The following is a 26565-nucleotide window of genomic DNA, read 5'->3' as shown; positions in this document are numbered from 1 at the left end:
TTTACACATACAAAAAACAAAGCCTTGAAATTTCACTGGAGGTTTTCAAGTGGGTGCAAGCAAAAGCCTCCTGTCAGACTACTTGTAAATTGTTTACTTTATAAATTAAGCACTGCCTATTCCTTTTACTTTAAATCACACCACAGTTTTCGTGTGAATTCCCAATATTAAGGATTGCTCTGCAACAATAACAGGGAATGGCTAAGAACAATCAGGGAGATTCAGAATCAGGGAGATTCAGAATGGCTGTGTCTGGACATTGTGAGTGTAAGATAAAGTTTCCATTTTTTGCGTATTCATTGTTATTTATAGGAAAACTGTAAATACACTTTTTAAAAAGTCTGTGAGATTCTGTACATGTGTATGTTATATGAAACTGCAGTAAACTTATATGAAGTAGAAATGTATACAGATCTCATTAAATTAAATCTATCCAAACTATGTATTTAGTCACAGTAGTTTCCAGAAATGGGGGGGGGGGGAGGGAGGAGGAGGAGGAGGAGGAGGAAGGTAGAAGGAAAAAAAAGAGAAGGAAGGAGGCACATGGGGGTGGGGTGGGGAGAGATGAGTTTTACAATGATAAAGTTAGAAAGAATACAGCACGGTCACAGTTCCAAATTCCTGTTCTTTTCATTTTATACAGCTATAAATGTTACTGCACTTTATCTGTTGTCTTATACTCTGCTATAGCTTTTGGAATACATCCACAGCTAGTGTAAACCGACATAGGTCCAATGGATCCATCAGAATTTAACACCAGCTAGGATCAGCTCTCCCCACACCCCCACCTGGTCTTGATATACTGAGAAGGAAAAAGAAAAGGCTGCACAAATTAGCATTGCAGTAAAAAAACCCTTAAATACTGAATAACCTTATTAATCCACCTACAAAAATGGATTGACAGCCTCACCACCTCTGAGCAAAGATTTAATAGCACTGAGAGCTCATATTCCTCATGTATATTCACATATATACTACAGTACTGTACATTTATTACTACATATTGATATATTATCATTAATAATTAAAATACATTACAATTGTCTAAATAAATGAGGAAAATACATTTTGTGATGCATTAGTCTTGCTTTTTTATTATGTTTGTTCAATTAAGATACTATACCACTGTAGTCATTGAGAGCTTTGGCGTCTCAGTGGGCAAGGTTCTCTTACTCTTACTTGAATAGTCCCACACTCTAAAAGTAGACACACTTAGGTTCTCCAGAACAGAGATCACCTCTTTGTTATATTTTTACACATCACCTGGGAAAATGATATCTAGCCCCCCCAATTTGAGCCCTTCAGTAATACTACTGTACAAATAAACAATAAGCAACAATGGAATAAAGACTTACTTATTGTAAGAATAATCAGATATAAGCCTGGTAGAAATAGGACTTCACAAGCTATTTGGGAATTGTGTAATGTTACCTTTGGATTCCCAGGCATTAGCATGAATTACTTGGGGCCCAAGAATAAATTACGTTTTTATTTAACTTTTTAAACATTTGTTTTAATTCTTTACTTCCTAACTTATCACTATTACCTTATAAAGCAACTGTATTGCAGATCTGCATATTCATCCTCCACATAAAACATATAATGTCACTCTGGTTTCTCTTCAGATCACTTCAAGCCATTCACATACAGAATTGGAAAGTACAGAAATAAAGCAACATGTATGTTTCTAGCCTAAACAGTGTTTACTCTGAGCTGCAAACTTTTCATCATTTTGTGGAAAAATGTGATCCTAGCTGCTAATTTATTTTAATTAATTAATTTTTATGTATATGCTTTCTTCCAAAGGTGCCATCCAAGTTTCTTTACACAGCTCACAAACAGAGCTTAGGATAGAGTTTAATCAAATGCTGATGCCAATTTAAACTTGTTCCTGATACATAGATACACACACACACACACACACACACACACACAAAATCATCTCATGAAGAAACCATATCCTTTATCAATCAAAATCTACTGAACAGGCCATTCTAATCAGCAGGGATCAGGGATTTGTCATGGAAATATGCAATGAACCTGGATTTTCTCATTTTAAGGAGAAAAATCCAGCTTTTCTCCTTTGAAGTAGAAAAATCCAGGAAATGGTGAGTTTTCCCTGCAACCTGGCAGAGTTACAGCCTGCAAAGGGCCAGGGGGTGTCCAGGGGGCAGCAGTGGGGCTGGCTCCCCATCACTGTGCATACTCCTGGGAGGGGCATGGGGAGCATGTGCCCCCTGATTTGTGTGCAAGGTGGGGAGCAGGTACAGCCTGCCCACTGTGAGCTTAGGCTTCCTGCCCTGCTCCCCTCCCCCCAGGCCTCTGTAGCCCAGCAGGTGAGACCCAGTGCAGCAAGACAGAGTAGGGTCGGGAAACTCAGTGCCACCACTGCGAGTCACGTGCCACCATTGCAAAGCACCCCCTGCCTGCCCAGCAGCAGCAGGTGGCACAATCCCACACTGCCACCCCTGCTGCTGCTGGGAGCACAGGGGGAGCCTCGCCAGCACGTGGCTGTCAGTGATGACACTGAGCTACCCCGCCTGGCCCTGCTCTGCTCTGCTGTCCTGGGTCCCGTCTGCTGGGATGTGGTGGCCCCACAAGGAAGGCAGAAGGATGGGAGCCCAAGCCTGCAGAGGGCAGCCCACACCCGCCCCGACGAGCTCCACTCTGGCCATGCTACCCATGGGGGGCCATGCTTCCATGTTCTGCTCTGCTGGAGCAGCCGTCATCTCCCACGGGTGGCAGCCATGGCTCCTTTACTGTTGTGGGGGGACAGGGGCTGTGGACCCAAGTCTCTGGCCCTGTAGCTCTGGCAGCTGGGTGCTATCTTCAGCAGGACTGGTAGGGCAGTGAGGGGCAGCAGCAGGGTCCAGGGGGGCTGTGGGTGGGAGTGACAGGCACCAACAGGGCTGTGGGACTGTGGGTCAGGAGTGAGGGGCAATGGCATGGGCAGGGCACCAGCATATCAGGGCTGCTGAGAGCCACAAAGCAGCAGGGGGACAACCATGGCTAGACACCCTAGTGAGAGAAGGGTGCAGGGGGAGCTCTGATTTTCCATGATAAAAAATCCAAAATCAAATGCCAAAATGTATAGGTGTTCAAATTAATTTTATTATGGTGATTGAGGCACTGATAGGCTTCCAAACTGCTTTAAAATTGTAAATATATCAATAAAACATTATGTTCAACCGATGCCTTTACACATAATGGCATTTCATTTTAATCATGAAAAATGTGGACTGGGGGTTTTTAATAAGAGAATTTGTGATTTTTATCAGAGAATTGATGATTTTTAAACAAAGAATACCAGGATTCCTGCTAATCAGTATGGTATTCCGTTATTTTCTGCATGCTTAGGTGACCAGATTTAGTCACCTACATTGCCATCTAAGTCCCAAAAATGCCAGTTACCTCACAAGCAGGCACTTAATTCCTGTGTTCATAGCCCTACACACGTGAATGGCTATGTATGTACTCAGAAACTGAATGTGAACCTGGCATAAGAAAAGAACAGAATGTGCTCCTAAATGCTTAACTGCCTGGGAAGGAGTGCTGTATGCTATTCTGTACCAATCTCTGCACTGTTAAACACTAGGATGGCTATCACAGTCCTTGTGAGTGAGGAAGATATTTAAAGTGAAAAGCAGAAGATAATAGGATGGGAGATAGTATGAGCAGAGAGTACTATATTAGCCTGTAAGCCTGCAATTGTAGCTTTGAATCTAAAAAAATGCTTTCACAGGAGAAAAAAAGCTAATTAGAATACTCTGAAACCAAGGAGACTACACTTTGCTCTGAGCTCCACCATCATCAGAAAGGAGGCTAGTGAGAGCACCACAGAGAGTATGTGTTTCTAAGATCAAGTTTAAAATCTTGGGTGAATATGTCAATAGATATCAATTGCCAGAGATATGCTACATACTAGTACTAGTGAAAAATTCTTAAAAACAAAACATGTGTTAGAAGTAATATTAGATGATGCCACAAAGCTCAAGCTACAGACGGGGCTGCAAGAGAGTGTAGATCAGGGACACACAACCCCCTGTTCACAGAGCTGTAACATCTAGCCTGCAAGGCTCCCAAGAGGTTAGGAAATTTGGTAGCAGGGCAGCAGTGGCAATTAATACCACCACCCTCCCCTGCTGCCAAACTCCCAAGCCCTGCATCTGGGTTGGGAGCTAGGCCATTCCCCCTTCTCCCCCAACCATGCAGCTGGATCTGGGCTGGGCCATGCCCCCTCTCCCCATGTGGCTGGGCAGACTCTCTCTCCCCTCTGTGCAGCTGTATTGGGCCCACTGGTCAGATCCGGCCTGTGGAGGGAACAGGAACTGTCCAGCCAACCCAAAGGGCAAAAAGATTGAGCACCAGTGTTCTCTTGCAGTTGGCAACCTATTCAGATGAGTTTGGGCTAGAGATGCTGGTTCACTAAGGAGAGAGATTAAAGACATAGAAGTATGGAAACTACAAACGTTGAGAGAGGCAGACTTGAAAGCAAAACCTATATACTGTAGAACACCCACAAAATCATGACCTATACAACATTAACTTACTATTACCAAGTCCTTTTCTATACTAATTACCAGTCATATCAAATTATGAGGCTGTTAATGCATTAGCAGTGGAGATTTCTTTTTTTGTTTGTGGCTAACACATAAGATGGGGAGTCAATAACTTCTCCATCTAAATCAGATTTTACTAGTACTGTATGTCCATCATTGTATTATGTAGATCAGTGGTGGTCAACCTGCAGTACAAGCACACCAAGTGGCATGGACATCCTCTGTGTGTGGCATGTGGCAGATCAGGGAGGGGGCAGGCAACACAATGGCAGATCGGGCAGAAAGCAGAAAGCCAAGCAGTAGGTCAGGCCAGGAGCACAAGGAAAGGATGCAGAAAACAAAGCAGCAAATCCAAGAGAGAAAGGGGATCAGAGTGGCACTTGGGGAAGGTGCAAGGCTGATTTGTGGCATGCCTGCCAAAAAGCTAATAGATATAGATTATAGATTATATTTCTCTCTCTGCCACTGATTTTTCCTTGTGCCCATGAAGGATCCAGATAACTAAGGGAAAGAAACTATTTTTGGGATGGAGCTTAATGTATGATACATTTAATATCATGATTATCTGCAATAGTAGGGGACTGGACTCAATGACATAAGGGCTAAGTACATACAGTCAAAAACCCCAAGGCTAAATTAATTTAATCTTCACAGGTTAATCTAAAATGTGCAGATTGAACTGATGAACAAATAGACAGACATTCACTTTTGCTTCTGGAAATGCAGCCACATGCTTGCAATGGTTGAGGCAAGAGACTTGGGGGAGCTGGAGCATGCTTCCCTGCCTGGCTGGAGGAGACAGCTTGGGCCAAGGCTAGCCTGCCCACCATGCAAGGGGGGGATTTGCAGGGAAGGTGCAAAGCATCCTGGAATGGTGGGGGACTGTGAATTAATGTGAATCTGGACAGGAGCTGGGACAGAAATTCAATAAACTGATTTAACCTAAATCAGTTAAATCTAATACTAAATCCATCTAGGTTTATCTTAAACCAGTTTAGGCCATTTTGCAAACAGTTTCTGTTCACTGAACTTTTGTTGTTTACAAACTTGAGCTTATACCAGTTTATGTGTCATTTCTGTCCCTAGCCAAGAGGGGCCCAATCATTTTCTTTTCTTTGCAGAGCCTGCCCGCATCTTCCACAGCCAGGGTCGAATTGCCATCAGGCTAAGCAGCCCCTGAGCTGTGGGGAGCCCTGTTCTTCTCCTCTGTGGTGATGGCACCCCCTGGGGCCACCTGGGTGGGCTGGTAGTGGGTGGGTGCCACCTGGGGGCTCTGCTGCCATGGAGAGAAGGTCTGGGCCCCCCCTGCAGCTCGGCCTACCGGCAGCTTGCCCCCAGGCTGCAGAAGAGGCAGGCAGGCTCTGCAGAAAAAAAAAAGATCAGGCAGCTTTCCGCTTTCTTTTTCTTTTCTCAGCAGAGCCTGCCCACACAAGCGGCTGTGGGTCCTGAGCTGTGGGGGCCCCTGGACCTTCCCTACATGGTGGCAGCCTCCCGAGGGCCACCTGGGTGGGCAGACAGTGGGTGGGTCCTACCCCAGCTCACCAGCAGCACTCAGCCCAATCCAACTGTACCCTGAGCCCGAGCTGGGGCAGCATCTGCCCACTAGCAGCCCACCTGGGTGACACCCAGGGGTGTTGCCACCATGGAAGGAAGTACTGGGGCCCCCCACAGCTCAGTGGCCACTTGGCCCACTGGCAGCTCACCCCCAGCTGAGGGAGACATGGGCAGGCTCCACAAAAAAAAGGATCAGGCCCCTTGCTGCTTCTGCCTCGAGCCCGCCTCTCCTGTGGCAGGGTTGGGCGGGGCGGGGGGGTGACCCATCAAAGGATGCAACATTACAAATAGCTATGTTGCAAACTAAACTACATGAGGATGTGGTTTAGTATGTAATGCAGCAAACTCATTTAAATCATAAAAAATCCAGTACACATACAGCGTGACCATTAAACTGCAAAAACAGCCATTTTTCATCACATGTACAAGCACCCCCTCAGACTAGAGTTATGAAAGCTGAGCTATGGGGAAAAAAAGAGAAAGGCCTCTGAATTAATGCCCTTATTTTGTTTAATTTTTTGCTGTTTACAGTACATTAAGTATTCATGCTATCTGAGGAATCTGTTTACTTTATTATTTATTTTTAAATCAGTGCCAATTGTGCTGTCTTTGGTATCAATGTCAAAATCACAATAAATACATTTAATAATAAATTTCTATAATTTTAGGATTTGTAGACAAACTCTTAGGGTTTATGGATCTTCCATTCAGTACTGGATATTAAATTGGCATTGTACAATACATAAGGAAGCAAAACCACTTCAAAATGCTGTGTGGGTGGGGTCATTATATTTCAGAGAATGGAAATAAATTTTTCAAGATATCATAAATGTGGAAAAAATCTCAATTATTTCCACCACTTGGAGAATGACATAATTGTTTCCATAGTTGTTAATGTCAGCAATGGTGTAACTCTAGTCTTGATTCCTTTAGTACTAATTGCCCTATTTTATTTTTAAAAGGTCTTTACCCTGCTCCCTCCAACTGAATATCTCACAGTTGCAACATTTCATGGAATTTTCTCCTCTCCTGGCTTAGGAAACAATTGAGCAGCTAAACTAGAGTACATAGCTGGGAAGGCACTATGCATAATATTAAACCTTGGTCATGTTTGGGTTTTTGTTCAGAAAAAGATGGTCAGCAAATTCTTGATTTTTAAACCTATTAATTACTGTATTGTGGTGATACACAGCAACCACATCATGGACGACACACCGGTGAGCTAGACGCTGATCAAATATAGAACCAAAAATAAGGTTCCTGACCCAATGAGCTGACAATCTATGTTAAAAGTTCTGCCAGATCAGGATAAACTGCCTTGACAAATATATAATATACACAAATAATTGTTTACTATGGCAGCACATATGAGAGCTCAAATGCTCTGGTGATGGAGGTTAAATAAGCCATAAAGTATAAGCGATGAGATTTTTTCATTATATTTTGAAAATAAAATAAGGGAGGTCATCTTTGTCAAGATAACTTAAATGTTTCCAGTACCAACCTTATATAAAAACTGGGTTTGGGTTTATAATGTTTGAAAAATCAGACAACTTGGCGTTCAACAATTTTGAAGGGATTTAGAGAGACTTAAATAGTACAAAAGTGTTTCCCTCAGATTCTTTTCTTCCCACTCCATTCCCAACTTGCAGCATTCCACATCACTAGTCATCAACAACCCTAAGAAGAGAAGTTCACTTCAGTCTTTCAGGGAAGAGACTATCACTTTGTTACAAATAAACAATTCCCATCCCCCTACTCAACTGAATGAGCAGTGTAGTATTCTGAGCACGTACTTCTTTGGCTTTCGAGAGATCTGCCAAAGTTTTCCCCCTTCCCCCTGAACAGAACAGGTAGAACAGGAGAAGGGAGAAAATCCCACAACTTGTCCAAAGCATGCAGATGATGATTTGCGTTCTCACTTATGGAGTATGACTGTCACTGTTGATCTGCTTTCAGGCCTAGATTACATGTGATAAGGGCTGACCTTATTTGAGTATTCACACATTATGCACTCATGGAGAGCAAGCTGGACACAAAAGTCCCTCAGATGTTCTGGGCATCAATCAAGCTCACAGCATGGAGGCTGCCAAACTTTTTTTCCATTTAACTCAGGAAAGGAAAGGGTAGTTCAAGGCAGACTTAATAAAGTTTAAAGCTGTGCCACAGTATATTTGGGGCCCATTGTCTTCTAAAAGTGTGCTTTTCAACAAATTCCCAGCAGTTGCCATTGGCAACAATTTGTCTTTAACAAATTTGAGAGGGAGAGGGGGCCAGGAAACAAAGGGCTAACTAGACCCTTAAAAACAACTAAAATCCTCTCTCCTGCTCTCTTATTTCTAACTGTTTACAAACAACAGTATTTCTTTATATATAAAGCCTGTTGTTTTACACATGATTTTAAGCCCACATTTCTAAAGCTATGAATCACTGCGTGCTTTTAACAAAAATTGCATCACAGATATAACTAAATTTAACACAAAAAGCTCTTATAGCAAGAAAGACCAAAACCTATGATCGGCATTTTTCCCGCTTCCACAAAAGCAATAGCTACCTTTGGCAACTCTTATTCTCAGTACTAGTATTAATTTAAAAACAAGGTACATAGATAGTAGGCAATATGGTACACAGAGCAGGATAGAAAATGCACATAACAACCATACACAAAGGGAACCTGAACAAGCTAGAATGTTATTTCAGTATTTCTTTTGTGGCCACAACTGCAGAATTCAAACTTCTACTTACCAAAAATAATTTAAAAAAAATAATTCTAGCCCATATATGTTTAATTCCCTGAGCAAATAACTGCAAACAACACCTATAAGAGAAAGTATGAACTGCTCTGCCAATCACAAGAATGTTAACTCAAGCCTAATTACGATAGGTTATTGCTGCTGGCTCTCCCACTGCTAATCATTTCAACAATGCTATCCAGCTAAGAATGTGTTCTAAAGGTCTAGAAATAATATAACAGGTGGAAAAATCCCATCCCTCAAGAGTTAATGTTGGCTTGTTCCATATTGTATCTTTTCCTATGCTTTTACCAATCTAGTTTTAGATGTCATAAGGAATGCATCCTGCACCATTTCCCTCAAAAGATTAGTCCATGTGTCAATGGATCTTCTCATCTCCTTCTCCTCCTCTGATTTTTAATAACATACCATTACCTTAAAGTGTTACCCCAGGGCTAGGGACAGAAATTACATATAAACCAGTATAAGTGATCAGAAACTGGTTCAAATCTGTAACACAACAGAAATTCAATGCACATAAACCACTTTCAAAATGGCCAAAACAGGTTTAAGATAAACCTGGATGGATATAAAATCAAACTTAACTGATTTACATTAAATCAGTTTATTGAACTTCTATCCCAGATCCCTTCCAGATTCAAGTTAACCCTCAGTCTCCCCGCATCCCAGGATGCTTTGCACCTCGCCCACAACCCCCCTCCCCCACCTTGCATGGTGGGTGGGCTAGCCTTGGCCCACGCTGTCTACTCCAGTCAAGCAGGGAAGCATATTTTAGCACTCCACGGGCTTCTGGCCAGACCACTGCAGGCATGTGACTGCATTTCTGGAATCAAAAGTGATTATCTGTTCACTTGCTTATCAGTTTAAATCGATGTAGCTTAGACTAACCTGTTAAGATTGAATCACATCAGCCTTGGGCTTTTTGACTGCTGTACTTAGCCCAGGGGTTTGAATGAGCTATAGGAAAAGGAGGGAATATGACAGGGAAGAGAGGGTTGCAAACTACTGGGAGAGATGAAGAGACAACTGATATACTTCTGGAGAAAGTGCATCAAGAGAGAGGTTGCCCTAAGGTACAGGAAGAGCTGGTGGCTTCCAAAGGAAGAAAAAAATAAAGAGATATTAGCCAACCAGATAAAGAGTAGGGATATTTAAAAACTAGGAAACTGATGCTGATTTTCACCCAGTTATCTTGACTTGATATTGTTTTTACATAATATATCACACCACAATTCAGAAATGTAAATGTTATAGTATTTATAGGAACTTTAAATGAATACATGTAGTGCAATACAACTGAGAGCTAACCAGTGATAGAAAGAAAACAATTTTTTTAATTCATGGAATACGTGTGTGGTTATGCACATACTCAAACCTGCTGCACCCTGTTCAAATTCGCAGACGACACTAAGGTGCGGGGAGAAGTGGGCACGCTAGAAGGGAGGAATAGGCTGCAATTGGACCTAGACAGGTTACAGGGGTGGGCGGATGAGAACAGGATGGGTTTCAACACTGACATGTGCAGGGTGCTGCACCTGGGGAGGAAGAACCAGTAGCATACCTACAGGCTGGGGAACTCCCTTCTCGTCAGTGCAGAGGCAGAAAAGGATCTTGGAGTCATTATTGATGCCAAAATGAACATGGGTGACAGTGTGGGGACACGGTCAGGAAGACCAACCAGACCATGTCATGCATCCACAGATGCATCTCAAGCAGGTCCAAGAAGGTGATCCTCCCCTTCTATGCGACACTGGTCAGGCCGCAGTTGGAGTACTATGTCCAGTTCTGGGCGCCGTACTTCAGAAGGGATGTAGACAACATGGAGAGGGTCCATAGGAGGGCCACCTGCATGATCAGGGGGCAGCAGGGCAGGCCCTACGAGGAGAGGCTACAGGACCTGAACCTGTTCAGCCTCCACAAGAGAAGGCTGAGGCGGGATCTAGTGGCCATTTACAAACTAGTCAGGGAGGACCAGCAGGCATTGGGGGAGTCCCTGTTCCCCCGAGCACTAACAGGAACGACAAGAAATAATGGTCACAAGCTGTCAGAGGGTAGATTCAGGCTAGACATCAGGAGACGCTACTTCACTGTCAGGGCAGCTAGGATCTGGAACCAACTTCCAAGAGAAGTGGTGCTGGCTCCTACCTTGGGGGTCTTTAAGAGGAGGCTGGATGAACACCTCGCTGGGGTCCTTTGACCCCAGTACTCTTTCCTGCCATGGCAGGGGGTCGGACTTGATGAACTGCTAAGGTCCCTTCCGACCCTACTAACCTTGAAACTATGAAACACAGCCCTCGCTCACAGTTTTACCCTCCCTCTTGTAAGATGTAATTCATTCATTAAAAATTATTTGATAAATTTAAAAAATAAATAATAACAAATATTAACAACATTTCCTACAAACAATAAAGAAAACTTATTACATGAGAAGAATATTTTAAAACAGATACACTTTACTTAAATATAAGTGAGGGATGAAACTAAATAAAGTTAAACTGTAATTTCTAAAATAGTGTTGTACATAATACTCTGTTCTCTAAGTTCACATCTAAATCATTTAAGTGCTGGTTCAAGAGCTGGCACAAATTGTCAGCAACAGGTAAATGTCCTAATGTAGACATATTGTGGCTGTGTTTCCTGTACTGCAATGCATTCTTTCCCAAACACAAATAGCTATCCATCACTTTCCTCACAACTTTAGAGCAGGATACTGTAGGCTGGTTTGTAAAGAAAGCCTGAGTTAAGTCCAAGTTTTCTACCTAGAAAACAAACTGCAGCTCTTAACTAATTCTTTTTAAAACGTACAGTACTGGATCATGACATTTTAAGGAAAATTAAGTCAAGTAAAATACTCTGCAATATGCTTATTTTTTTTCTTGTTTTAACCTAAACGAAAGACCACTTAAATCTTGGCCTGCACGTTTAATATTTGCAGTGAAATATCTGCAATGAAAATAAATCCCCAAACATTTGTATATGCATGTGCGCAGACACACGCATACACAGTGAGTGTTTTCAAAATTAATTTGCCAGTTTCAAAAGCATGACTTTTCTAGAATAAAAACACATCTTTGAGGCAAGGTTGAACTACAATCTAAACTTGCAAGAAAAGAAATTGTCTTTTACTTTATATAACTTCTAAAGCTTTTCACTAAGGTGCATGTATTTCAGTAAGACACGAAAATCATTAACAGTATCTGATCAGTAAAGCTAAATGAACTCAGAAATGTGTTGACTTGAGAGACCAGATCCGTAAGTGTTTACAAGATTATGTAGTATTGTATAAAAACATTAAATATATGTATAGCCATGGAAGCCATGATCCTGCAATGAGATTTGTCTGCACAGAGCTCCGTGTAGGATTAAGAGCTAAATTTGTTCATCTTTGATTAGAGCAGATTAGAAAATTTAATTTTTTTTATGGTAAAAAAATACCAATTGAACAAGACCAGTGATCCTAAGGCCCACAGTGGTGGATAAGGCTCCCGAAGTGACTGGACGTGACCTGCAGGATAGAGAGCCAAGCAGCTTGTCCAGTGCATCCTTTTCCTTGCCCTGCTGATCCTGTCTGCAGACCTCCCTTCTTGGTGCCCTGCCCATCACCCTCCTCCTGCCCACACACACACACACACACACACACACACACACACACACACACACAGAGGCAGCTATTTCCTTCCCAGTTTTCTCACTCCCTCTCTCCCCTGCCAGAAGTGGAATGGTGACCTGCAGTGTAGCCAGGTCAGAAGCCCACCTCTCTAAGGCTAAGTACAGACAGTCAAAAGTCCTGAGACTAAATTGATTCAGTCTTTGAAGGTTAGTCTAAACCACAGAGATTAAATTGAAACAGAAGTGAACAGACATTCAGGGAAGGCAGCCACATGCCTGCACTGGCTCAAGCCAGACATTAGACCAAGCCCTACGAGGAGAGACTAGAGAAACTGGACCTTTTCAGCCTCCGCAAGAGAAGGTTGAGAGGCAACCTTGTGGCTGCCTTTAAGTTCATCATGGGGGCACAGAAGGGAATTGGTGAGTATTTATTCACCAAGGCGCCCCTGGGGGTTACAAGAAACAATGGCCACAAGCTAGCAGAGAGCAGATTTAGATTGGACATTAGGAAGAACTTCTTCACAGTTCGAGTGGCCAAGGTCTGGAACGGGCTCCCAAGGGAGGTGGTGCTCTCCCCTACCCTGGGGGTCTTCAAGAGGAGGTTAGATGAGCATCTAGCTGGGGTCATCTAGACCCAGCACTCTTTCCTGCTAATGCAGGGGGTCGGACTTGATGATCTATTGAGGTCCCTTCCAACCCTAACATCTATGAATCTATGAATCTATGAATTAGGGGGCACTACAGCACAGTTCTCTGGCATAGCCAGCATGGGCTGTGTGTTTGTTTCCTCTCTGTGCTGCCCCAGAGGTCTCAAGGATTTGTAGTCCAAAATCACAACAGAACTGTGCAGGTTTGCTCATCACTTCCTCTTCCTACTCCCACATGCCTCTGGGATTTGTAGTCCGCAGCTGCAACCAGCAGTAAGTTTGAGCAGGGAAAGGGTGTTTAACCCCCCTCCCTGGGCCCAGACCAAGCCAGGGTTTGTCCCCACCCGCTACAGACTGGGTTGCATCCCCAGCCAGGCTTGACCCCACTCCACTGCCTTGTCAGCCAGCCCTCACTACTCTAGCAAGGGAGCAGAGGTGCGAGGCCAGCCCAGCTCTCTGGAGCAGACAGCCCAGCCAAACATGTTGGGATGCTGGAGGACTGTGATTTAACTTGAACCACGAAGGGGTCTGGGACAGAAGTTTCATAAACCAGTTTGATCCAAATCAGTTAAGTCTGATACTATATTCAACCAGGTTTATCTTAAATCAGTCTCAAACATTTTGAAACTGGTTTATGTGCACTGAGCTTCATTTCTGTTACAGGTTTAAACCGATTTCTGATCACTTGAACTGGTTTATGTGTAATTTCTGTCCCTAGCCTAAAAGGTTGAGCTCCACTGATCAAGACCAAAACTTTTCATGGAAATGCATGAGTGTCAAAGAAGCTTTCATCAGAAGGTTTTCTAGGAACAGGACTAGAGAAGACTCAGCCACACCCCATCCAGAGTAGCCAATAGTTCAGTGGTTATGGCACAAGAGATCAAAGCTCTAGTCATTCTCTGATTCAGAGCAGAAATGTGGCCTAATCTCTAGGTTGTTGGCTATTCTGTATTGGTTTGGTCCCATGCTCTCTCACTGGTTTTTTACAAAGAAATTTTAAAGGTCTCAATTTCCTGGTCACTAACTAGAATTTAAGAGAAAAAAAAATCTATTTAAATTTTAACTTAGAAAAGGTGTTGAACTGACTGACTAGAGAAAGGTATACTTTATTTGTCCACAATAAAAGAAAAATGGGTGGAAGCAATACAGTTTTCCCTTCAGAGCTATATCAATATGCTCACACACATACATTATACATTTATTTAGGAATAGATATCCAATTCAATTATCCTCGTCATTCACTGACCTTTGAGCAATTCTTGAAGAACAGTGAACAAGATACAGAGCTCCCTTTGCTACAGCCAAGAAGGAGGGGGAGCTAATAGGAGAGTTACTTGCTGAAGTTGAAAAAAATAGAACTTCCCTGTATTTTTAGCAGACATGGAGCTGTTCTCTTCAAACACCCTCTTGCATTAACCTCTGATGTTGAGACTGTCAAGAGTAAGAGTTGTGTTGGAATCTGTGGTGATTTTGTAAATGTTCTTCACTGGGAGCCAAACCAAAATTTAAAAAGCAAAAACAAAAACAAAAGTAACAGCTTTCAACATCTAGCAAGCTGATTTGTCTACCCAGTCAAATTTAGCCCACGCTGGTAGCTAGCTGGTTCTCTTATGGTCATGAGAACTAGCCCCTGACATTGTGACTCAGTTTCTCAGACTACGTCACTACACTACACTCTATCTATCATTGCTGAGCCAATTAGAAAAAAAAATCTCTGATCAAGGGCAGATATGTCTTTATGCTTCCTTGTAATGCAGAGTGGACACAAGACCTGGAATCTAAGCAGGGAGGATGGTCTAATGGACAGAGTCTGGGACTAATACTTAAATTCAGTTCTCAGATTAACTCTGTCATCTGCTCTGGCCCAATCTGTTAAATAGGGCTAAACACTTCCCTATTTCAAGGGTATTGTGGGACATGGGTGGAGGACAAAATCCATTCATGACCAGAAGGTATTTAGATACTATAGGAATACATGTTATGTAAGAAAATAGGAAGGAGCTTCAAAGCTGACACTGGATCAGACCAACATAGTCTGTATGTCTCCAAGAAATAGATTATAGACTCCATAGCCTGTGTGTTTCCTGTCACCAGGAAAAAGGTATTTTCTTTTATTAACATGAACTTAAATTCCATTTAGAATATCTCCTGTCTTGTATTATATGAAAGGTTAAATAGGAGAATCCACTTTACATCTTCTTTGCATATATATTATTTTATATATCATGTCTCCTCTTACTTAAATGTTATCTGAACAGTCACAATAGTTTAAATCCCTCCTCATGCGATAGTCCTGATTTTTTGTCACACATCTCTGCCTTCATTCTATTTCTGTTGTATCTTTTTCAGAATACATGACATTCAGATATTTACCATACCTGCCCAAATGTGTATATGCTTTTTCTGTTCTTTTGACGGTGCTGCACATAAAACAGATGTTTTCATTAAATGTTCACAAGGTTTTTGAGCATTTACCCTTAAATTATAATTTAGGAATGCGTGTGCACATTTCATAGTCTTCTTTTTCAACATGCTTTAACTTGCATTTTTTTTCTATTCACTTAGCTTTGCCCAGCCCCTGCAATCATCTTTGTTCTCTCTGAACCAGTCAAACTTAAGCAAATTTGCTCATCTGCAATATTTGTTCACCTCACCATTAAGCCTCATTTTCTAAACCATTCAGTTCCAGAACTGATCATCAGGCCCACCCTGAATAGGCATGGGCCTCCTTAGCTTCCTACATACACCAAAAACTAACTTCTATTAGAAGCTACAAAAGGAAAGGGCATCACCAGCAACACCACAAAAAGGTAATGTGAATTAGCAGAATTGGCGATTTTTTTGTAACCATGCTTTTTACATGGCTGGAATTATATATGAACAGTGAGTCACATAATTTGGTTCAAATAGCTGCCCTAAATTTCAAAATTTTGAATTTTTTAAAGGTTTACTTCCTTCAGAAGAAGTATAATTTAGCTCAAGGGTGCAAGTCCACGGGTCTGTATGATCTGAGCTATGAGTCTTCGACTGAACTTGCATGTGGTATGCACAGCCGGTTTGGTGTGTGGGCTGGAGCCAGCACTGCAGACACTGCTTAGAGTACAGGGGGTTGGTTTGGGGCATGCATTATATGCAGCACCCACTCTGGACTGACCCTGTGCATTGCCTCTGGGGTCAGTCAGGATTGACCTGCGCCAGAGCCAGTATGCAGGGACGGTCTGGTGGTACACCACATACACAATGTGCCCTGGAGCTAACCCCTGAAGTACTCACTCCACAACTTGTGCTGTCTACAATATGTAGACTGGATCTAGCAGTGCAGACACTGCCCAGGACATAGAGGGCAGCACAGGGAGTGTGTTGTATGCAGAACCCCACTAGATCAGCCCTGTGCACTGGCTTTGGTGTGCATAGACAGCTGAAGCCTGATCCAGACTGGCCCCAGAGCCAGTGCACAAGGCCAGTCCAGAAGCGTGCTATATGCAGTGCACACCCCTTGCTGGTCCTCTGCAATACCTTTGATGCCACATGCAGTTCAGCCTATGAGCCATGTGCAGTGCAAGTCCTGGAGCAGAGCTGGTGTGTGCTGCCTGCAGCACAGGGGGTCAGCACAGGGATAACGCTGCATGTGACGCATCACTGGACCAGCCCTGTGTACTAGCTCCTGCTTGGCCAAATCTAGCCTGGAGACTGGCCTAGAGACTCTCATCCAGCTTGCAGGGCAAGATGGGTTTGATACTCCTGCTTTAAATCGTCGTCAACAAGATTTTCCGTGTACACATTATACATTTGGCCAACATTAAATGAGAGTTTTTCACCCCCAACTAAGTACGCGCTTAGTGGTAAGATATTAGCCTGGCTGTGTACCATCAGGAAAGCCTTATTGCGTATACTGAGGAACCAACACTCTCACAGCCTGCTTCTGCTGAATGAAAGCAGCTCTAAAATGACACAAGACAACCGCCATCTAAGCATACCACCTGCTTCCATACAGTAGGGAAATCTGCAGCTGCTGTACACTCCCCCTCCTCCTTCTCCTTTTACATCTTTCACCACCTGGGTGCCTCAGTTCAGCCCTTAGTTCTGGCAGAGGTAAAAGCTCTAGTGGGCAGGACTAGGTATAAGTTATCTCTGCCTCATTTGGAGGTGTAATCAGAATGTACATGTCCCCGGGTGATACTGTCCATTCTTCCCTCATTCCGCCCATGTGCTCTCTATCCCACTCTCTTTTCTCCACAGGCCAAAATTGCTAAAGACTGCTATAACAGAATGGCACAAAATTATGAAAGTTATAAATGTCAAGGTTTATTTGGATTTGGTAAATTAATCGATGAGTGTTTTTTGATGCCTTCAAAACTTTGGAAAAATGAGGTTGTGTGTGCATGAAGTAAATCAGTAAAAGATTTTTTTTAAATATAATCATTTTTATCAAGTCTTACATGGGTTGGGGGTGGGATATTTTGATACATCATTTAATAGAAGAAGTTTCTACATTTAACAACTTCTCTTCAATACAAATTGTATATTTCAGTGTCCAAACTATTTTTCCATTTGATAAAAATCAAAATGAGGATCCATTCAGTCACACTATTTATTTGTGTATTGAGGGTGCTTTATGGTAAAAGATAAAATATCTTATAAGTATGATACCAATATTGAAAACACATGGCTAAAAATATTAGAGTATTTTTACAATGCTGATATAGATTTATAAAGTGGTAATGAAGCAACTTTGTAACATGCATCTAATGTCCACACTAATAAATCATATTTTACACTGTACATAACAGCCCTTGTTCCTCACTGGGGATAAATATTACTCTATGGCTTGGGCTACGCAGGAACCTTGTGGTCCCTTTGAGTCTATGGAAGCCAACTGCATGACAAAAAGTACTGTTGATCACATCCCCATAATGAAAGTACTATGATTGGATTTTACATTAAAAAAGAAATCCAAACAAGGAAGTGGAAATGCAATTTGTGCAATACTCTGCACTCCCTCCACAACAACATGAGTTGTATTTAGCCAGACTAATATAAATATTTCTGATGGTCAACTATGTCTCCAGATACTAAAACTGTTTAAAAACAATTTTTCCTCTGGGATCAGAGAAAGACTTCTGTAGTCAAATTCAGTATGAATCAAAATTAAAAAACTAAGACCAAACTCTAACCTGATCTGGGACTTCACCACCACCACCACCTTCCCTCTATTTCATGAATGGATTCAACTTCTAAGCAAAAAGGCTACCATACTGTCTGTTGCCTACTAAACACCAAGATATAAATCTCAGTACTATCCGTCTATTCCAAATAAATGGACAATAACACCAGATAGAATTATTTTGACGTCTGTAGCATAACAGCATTCACTATACTTAACACAGTTAATTTTTACTACGACAAAATCTGAAACTCTCTCTTTACAAAAAGAGACTGTTTCTTTATTCCTTCAAATTCCTTCACCTGTCCCCTATTACATAGTGCAGCTGCTTGGGGTTTTGATTTTTTTTGTGAAGTAACAGTTCATGATAATCTCATTAAATCCTTCTAACACTTTCCAGTTCATACAGGATTTCCTCAGCCTGGGCGACTGCAGCTTGGATTGGTTGTTTAAACAACCTCCTTGCAAAAGAAAGTAAAACAAAACCCTCCTTACAGAACAAACCATAGCAGTGACTGACACAGTGCAGAGAAAACAGAGCTTAGCTGAAAGTGTGAAACTAAAACAAACACTGAGATGCAGGAGCTCTTTTCAGCAACCCTATTATAATATAGCATTAAAGACATAATCCCTGATATCTTCAGTGTGAAACAAATCAAGTGATAACAGTAAGATTCCTTCCCCTGTAAATTATTTGACTTTAAAATGGGAAATAGACTTGATTTGTTAATGTATGAAGCACTTGTTTCAAAGTAACAACGGGGGGCCTCTATAAAGGGGAAAAGATATACAATTGTACGCACTGCTCGGAGAAAACAGACAGAGACATCCATGTTTAACTGGGCAAGGAAAAAAAATGCTCTTTAGAGAAAGAGATGGTGAAACAAGGCACGTCAAAACAATCAAAGACCTGACCTGAATAGAAATGCTTTGTATAAATAACCTTGAAGACTGTCCCAGAGGAGCTCCTGTGGTTATTTTCAGGGACAGAGTCTCACAGACAGACTTCTGGGCCCTGAAAGCCCTCATAGGTGAGCGTATTCATCTAAGACATTTGGTACAGAAAGCAAGAAAAGCCAAGGCATCTTTTAATAACTCTGATGTTTTAATAAGGACATTTTCAGGATCCATCAGAAAACCAATTTAGAGGTAACTACTTCTATTACAATTAGGCATACTTTTCATCCCATAATAGCATAGTCTCTTCCATTTAAGAGTTTAATGCAGTTTGCTCTATTAATATGCACTTCAGTGGCAAACATATTTACTGCTTCAATTGTCAAGATTTTTTTTTCCAAGTTTGGCTGTTTAAGATTATCTGAAAGAACAATGCAAAATGTGTAGTTTGCTATCTAAAACAAAAGCAGGCAAGGACAGGGCCAGACAGCTCAGGGATCTGGTCACAAGATAAAGAACCTTTTCACCAGCTCAAATCCAACAGAGCTCGGTAGCAAGTGAAAATTCTCTTTTCCAGCAACATTTTAGTGGCACATGTAAAAATCAACTGCTAGTCTCAGTCCAGTTTTAGTGCACGCTTCCTAGGTTACAGCAACTAATAACTGGCATTATGCAGTGACAAACTCAGAAAAACAGGCCAAGGACTGATGGTGTAGGTAGACCAGGGACAGGCAAGATAGGCCAGGCCATTCTATCTGGCTGGCGGGGTCCCTCTAATATTTACAAAATGATTACCTGCCAGTGGCTGCCTGTCTAAAAGCTGACGAGGTGCCAGCAGCAGGAGGAGCTGGCAACAGGACCCAGTGGTGGCAGAACCCAGCGATGGTAGCAGCAAGGCCCGCCTGTCTCCAACCCACCCACAGCCCCCAACTGGAAGCTTCTGCCTAGCAGAGGCTTCTGGCCTGGTGACCATGGGCCTGTTCTCCTGTCCTCCCTCCATCAAAGAATGGAAACTTAGATAAGAACAGGTGGACAGAGGGAGGGGGAAGATCACTGGCACACCAGGAGCCAGCCCAGCTGGCACCACGTGGTACCCAGCTCCATGGCCAGGACTGCACGGCACAGCATGGAGCCAGACAGGAACCACAGGGACCAGGCCGGGCCAGGGTGGCTCCTGTGGCATTCTGCTGTCCTGGCCATGGAGCTGGAAACCACGCGCTGCCACAACGGCCAGCAGATGGGCAGGGTGAAGCAGTGGCAGGTGGCAAGGTAGGCAAGTGGCAGGAGAAGGACAGCAGGCAGGAGAAGTGGCAGTGGCAGCAGGACGGGGGGAAGGGGCAGTGAGTAGGCAGGTGGGAGTGTGGAGCCTGCACCAGTGCCCCGGGGCCAGGGCTGGTAGAGGCCCAGGGTGGGGCGGCAGTAGCATACAGCCTAAGCTGGTAGGAGCCAGGCCAGTTCCACCCCTCTACCTGCTGGCAGCCCAGCCACATGCAGTCCTGGGAACTGCACACCACTGGGGGTCTCTGCCTGCTGTGGGCCATGAGCATCCTGGGGCCTTACCACCTGATGCTGTCACTGGTGGCAGGGGCTGTGCGCAATGAGGGAGGGGAGTGTGTGGGGGGTGGCATTTGTAGTGCGGCTCCCACCCACACACACATGTACCCACACCCTCCTCTTGCACCATCATACACATGCACCTACACCCTCACACTCCAGCCACCCTTGCCCTCTACACACACCACAACCCCCATTGCCACCCTCCCCCCACGCACTCACAGCTCCCCACAAACCCCATACCCACCTACCCACACCCCCACAAATCCCATGTACCCATCCACACACAACCACACCCCACACACGCACCCACACACACACACAGCCCCCTACAAACCCTGCATCCATCCACCCATATCCCCCACGTCCTTTCATACCCCTCCAATATACAAAAGTAAGACTTAATTTTAAGGTATTATGCAATCACCTCTATACACACTATGCAAATACATATAAATTAGGACAAAAAAATTTTTTTGAAATCAAATTAATGTATGTTGTAATAGATGTTTGATTTTTAGACTATAATTTGTTTTTTTTTCCAGTTCCAAGATGGCAAACCCCATTTCCAAAAAGAATACTTCTGGGGGCAAGGGGAGGGACTTCCATTGGCAAAGGTTGGGGGTTAGAAAGCAGGACTTCGAGTTCCAAAATGGAAACCAGGGGATGGGGCACCTGTCAAGGGGTGGGGCTATCCTTGCGGCCCTCAATGGCTTGCCAAAATGTGTTAAGTGGACCACTAGCTGATATAATTGCCCACCCCTGAGGAAGACTCTATGAGTTTTTAAGCTTGATGATGGAGTGCTGTGAGAAATATTCCAGTACTACTACCTGGAAGCCTGATGTTTGGTTCAAGAAAAAAAAGTGCTGTCCGTCCCGCACCTTTCATAGACCTTCTATTCAATTTTAAAAGCCAGTTTGCCTCCTTTCAAAGGTGTAGTCAATTAAAATCATGTACCTTTAAGTTGTACAAACTTGAATCCACCACTCACCTTCCTTTTAACTGATGAAGTGGAAAAACTATTGCTCTAAGCCACCTGCAGAAAAGCAAACGTCGAAATTTACTCTATTTTTCTTTAACCACTGGGAACAGTTCTGTTGATTGAGACTTCACAGACGCTATGCAGAAATGTTTTCCTGCCTCCTACACAGTTACAACACCTAATTTAAGAAAGACTGTGCATGTCTACATGAGATGCTAAATGCTCAGTAGACTAATTCTACTGTGCGTTAGCGCATCACAGATAAAACCATGCTAATGCACTAATGTACAGCAGACTTAGTCTACTACACACATTAGTGTCACTAAAATGGCTACTGCACAGTAGCGCCGGTTACTGCACATTGAGTTAGTGCCTGTTATTACAGAAACTAAGCTTAATGTGCAGTAACTCTGGTACATTAAAGCACTTGTAGATATGCTCACTGAGCACTAAACTTCATCCTTTGAAATTTTGGAACCTTTCTCTCCCAGTCACTGTGTTGCAGGCCAGCAATATGCCACCATGACCCGTAAAGATGAGGCTGGTGAAGACAACATTAAGAGGTAACCAGAGTTAAAAAATATATATATAATATTCTCCCAGATCACTGACAGTATGGTCTGTTAGCTGAACATCTTTCTCTGGGGTTGTCTGAAAAAAAAATGGTTGTTATGAATTTCATAGGATGACACAATAAAACAAGAGTCTTTGTCTAATGGGAAACCTTCAGTCTAACTGAAGGAAGCTGTAGGAACTGCACATCTCTCATTCAGAATCCAAAAAAGCAGATTCATCAAACCATAATAGATTATTGTTGTTCAAATTACATGATTTTGACCAACCTAAAAGAATGGTGATTCATATTGGGTGTATCTACATGCGCAATTAAGGCAGAGCAATAAACTCTGGCACAGCTCACGCCAGAGTCAACTGCTCCCATGCACAGTCTACACATGTGCCCTTGATTGTAGCACTTTGAGGCATGGTGGAACAATGCCAGGATGGCATGGATAGATGCTTGCAGTAGTTCTTTGTTAAAATTCTACCACAAAAACTCAAATTGTAGGCAAAGGTGGAATGATTTCCCCTCTCTCAGTGCTCAACCCATCACTGGAAATAGTGTACTCATCTAACCAAGGCAGAGAATAAAGCATAAGAAGCAAAGTATTATTTGCTTTCAACATTTGTTGACTCTAAATAAAGTCCATGATAATGAGCAAATCACAGGATTGTATTCAATAATTTTATCTTCTTTAATTTGGATTAATTTACCTGTTTTTGCCTGTGTAAGTGCATACACCTATTTTTATATGTATAAAACTATTGCTTTGAATCCAAGAATAAAAAGAAATGTATTAATCTAAGCAATCTAATCTTAAATGGAAAATAAGGAATACGCATTAACCACTAGAAGCTACCAGGTTACTTAAATGTACAACTGGACAGTGTCACTATGACATACGGTTAGTAGATTAAAATTAACCTGCAATCCTATAATAACTAATACCATTAAATAAATAGCACTCCAAATAAAAGGAAACACATTTCCATAAGATATGAGTGGTCTCCAAGTACCAGTTCCACAATGATACATTTTCAATTACAGAATTACAATAGCACTCTCTTATTTTTCTCTCTAATGCTAGGTTGTAATTCACTATTGGACAGGCAGCTGAATATTATTAACTTAAAGCTCCTGTTCTTTGTCTTCATAGAAACTAGGAAATGTTTTCAAGGTCAAATCCTGATTGTATTATAGAGGTATTTGCAAACAAAATTTCAAAAGTTCAAATCCGTTTCCCTATATCTGGTTGTCTGACGTAAAGCTTGTTTCACAATACCCCGATATTGTTGAGAACAGTGCAGAAGCCCAAATGCTAGACTGGCCAGGGCATAGAAGAATGTACCTATAGTAGCACAGACATAAAATCATTCTTGATTTAAAAGGCAAGCAAACTAGATACTTTAAATGTGACAGCCTGCATAAATAGCTAATTTCATATTTTGGCACCTGAGTAGAGGGATTGCGATGGTTTCCATCCTACACCATTAAGATACACAGCCTGAACACACAGGCAAGGAAGAAGGACTGAGTGGAATTCAAGCTATCTTGTTCATTTTCCATTATGAGCTGCTCCGTAGCCACAGGGGCCTAAGTTGTGCCAGCCTGTAAGCCATAACACTGTCTGAACTGTCCTCAGAACCATGTTTTGTGCCCCTGACTAGTTCATCTTTTATGCCAGTGCTTGTGAAATGCTTTTCAGAAAACAGCTGTTCTCTTCTATGCCTCTACCAATAAAAACTTTTGTGGTGCTATAGCCCAGAGGTCTTAAAGGTGGATTCAAAGATGTTGCACCTTCACAAGTCCCACAGATTTCAATCAGAATTTAAAATGCTCAGCACCTCTGAAGACCAAGTCTCTAACTTGAACTTTTAATTGTCAATTTAGGTGCCACCTTTAGGCATAAAAAGTATGAAAATCTGGTCACTCAGTTTTTTAATGAAATTTTATAAAATTTCTATCCCCATAGCTGGCACTCAAAAGGCATGAAAATCCAATTAAATGGTTACATTAAAAATGACTTCTTGCATGTACTAAATTTCCATTGCTATAATCACATTAATTAAATTTTTAGAGGAACTGAAGCTGAACAGCTTCTAGGAAATATGCCTCAATGTGTATTACTTTCCTAAAAGAAAGCAAACAATACATTATATCAGTAAAACCTTCATAGAAGTTCAAAAATTGCTTAGGCTAAGGTTAAAAAAATATTCCTGGATTTGAGCTAATGATTTATTACTAAATTCATTAAGAGAAAGAACTCAGAAGAAAGCAAAAGAGAGAGAACCAAGGCGCTATTTCTATAATACAGTAGCTAGGGAAGGATTACTTGTGAAATTAGAAGACTACCAATGTATGCAAAAATATTATATGTTGAATGATATTTCTTGCTTTGAAAGGTATACGCTTTATGCATGTACATAGTTTAAAAGACATTCCCAGGATTGTGTCAAAGGAATCCCCGCTAAAGTTGCAGAAATATAAATGCTCTTTATGTTGGCTGGAGGGGGTCCAAAGACATGTATCGCACATGTAGCATTGCTGCCATGCTAAATACTTAACAGGATTTTCTCATGTTAAGAGTATTTTTGGAGGACTGAAGTTCCAGAAGAGTTATCACTGAAAATACTCTGAATTCAAAGTTCTTGCAATACATGTAATTTGGAGCTTTCTGCTCCTTTTATTGCAAAATGGCATCATCATCACCCTCCTTTTCCTTTTGCATAGCTGTGTGTTTGTTACATAGCCAGCAAATCTTGCTGCTAATGCCTTATCCACTTAATGTGAGGTTTGACATTGATGATTTTAAATAGAACAGGATAGGGTCGCATTTTAAGTAAATATTCTATTCCACTATCATTCTTAAACTCAACCAAATATACATGGAGGATAAAAGGAATCTAAGTTTAGAACCATAATGAGTAATGTTTCAATAAGAATTAATATCCTACCTGCCAGTCCAGCATTTTAACACTCCCTACCCTACTGCATGACCAACTTCAGATTGCAATTATTTTTCCTAGGGACCAATTAAATACTGCTACCAGGGTTAAAAATAAGCACAATTCCAGCTACAAGCAACACTCAGATGACCAGTTCAGGTTCAAGGGTTCACTGCACATGAATAGCCATAAATACCACTGACAGCTTTAGCAGTATAATGAACCTTGCACAAACCCATGCAGTCAATTTACACAATACATGAAACATAATGCCTCTAACGTGAAACAAGTTATATCCAAAAAGTAATTCAGAGCAAGTTTTATATTTTGTGTAGTATTGTTAAGAAACTTTTAAAAATTGCCACACTGTTTTTAAAATCTTTAAATTTGCTTCATTATTGTATTTTTCATTTTGAAAGCAACTCTGTGGAAACCCTGTGAAAATTAATGTGATGTATACTATATATCTTGATGTTCAGTTCAACTGAATTGCCATACTAAATAGCATCACATTCTCACACCAATTAACTGAAGTGTTTAATTATGTTATTGCCTTTTTAAACAAACATATATTTTAACTTTTAAAATATTTACATTTTTTCATACAAATATGTGCAAGAGTACACTTTCCATTCACTCCCAGCTCCAAAATCAGGTCTTTACTGAAAATTTAAAAAACAGACTTAAAACTTGGAGCTGTGGATAAACCTGTTTGCCTTTGAATTCTCAAAACAAATAAGTAGTTTAAAAATAATACTCTCCTATTTTTTTTAATGTTTTCCTCTATTACTATGCAAAAGATGCACATAAACAAGAGAGGAAAACTGATTTGATTATAAATGTGCTAAACTGAAATCAGCTCTACTGAGTTATGTCAAATCTACAAAGTAAGAAAATTGAAAACAGTGATTCTTCTCAGCTTCAGTAATCTTAGGTGTTTCTTGAAACAACTATAAACAGTTCTAAATTCAGACAGAAGTGTGATTGTGAAGTTAGTGGTATCCTTATAGTGTATTCAAGCTGGTCTTACTTGAGTAGTATAACATTTTCCTGTCTGTTCCCTGTGCTGAACTACAGGATAGCACAAGGAACGGACAATGTAAGGACTGAATACCATCTATCATATGTTAATGAAGATGAAGAATTCCAGGGCTTAGTTTAGGACAGGGGTAGGCAAAGTTTTTTGGCCAGAGTACCGAAAAACACCACAATGCCTACCTTGGAAGGTGCTGGAGTGCCGGCATGGCAGAAAAACAAAATGAGGGCAAGGGGTACATGGCAGGATGCTGGCGGTGACTGTGTGTGTGCACCTCGGGGCGGACAGCAGGACAGTGCAGCCCA

General features: G+C 41.8%; 1 protein-coding gene across 6 annotated transcripts in view; it reads right to left on the bottom strand.

Moving 5' to 3' along the window:
* BMPR1B (bone morphogenetic protein receptor type 1B) overlaps positions 1-26565 on the bottom strand; it is a 517894-nt gene that overhangs the window by 155455 nt on the left and 335874 nt on the right. The gene's annotated exons all lie outside the window — the stretch shown is intronic.

This window comes from Alligator mississippiensis, chromosome 2 (genome assembly GCF_030867095.1).
Source record: "Alligator mississippiensis isolate rAllMis1 chromosome 2, rAllMis1, whole genome shotgun sequence".
NCBI classification, from domain to species: domain Eukaryota; kingdom Metazoa; phylum Chordata; order Crocodylia; family Alligatoridae; genus Alligator; species Alligator mississippiensis.
The sequence above is the reverse complement of the archived record's forward strand: the minus strand, read 5'-3'. Positions and strand labels throughout refer to the sequence as shown.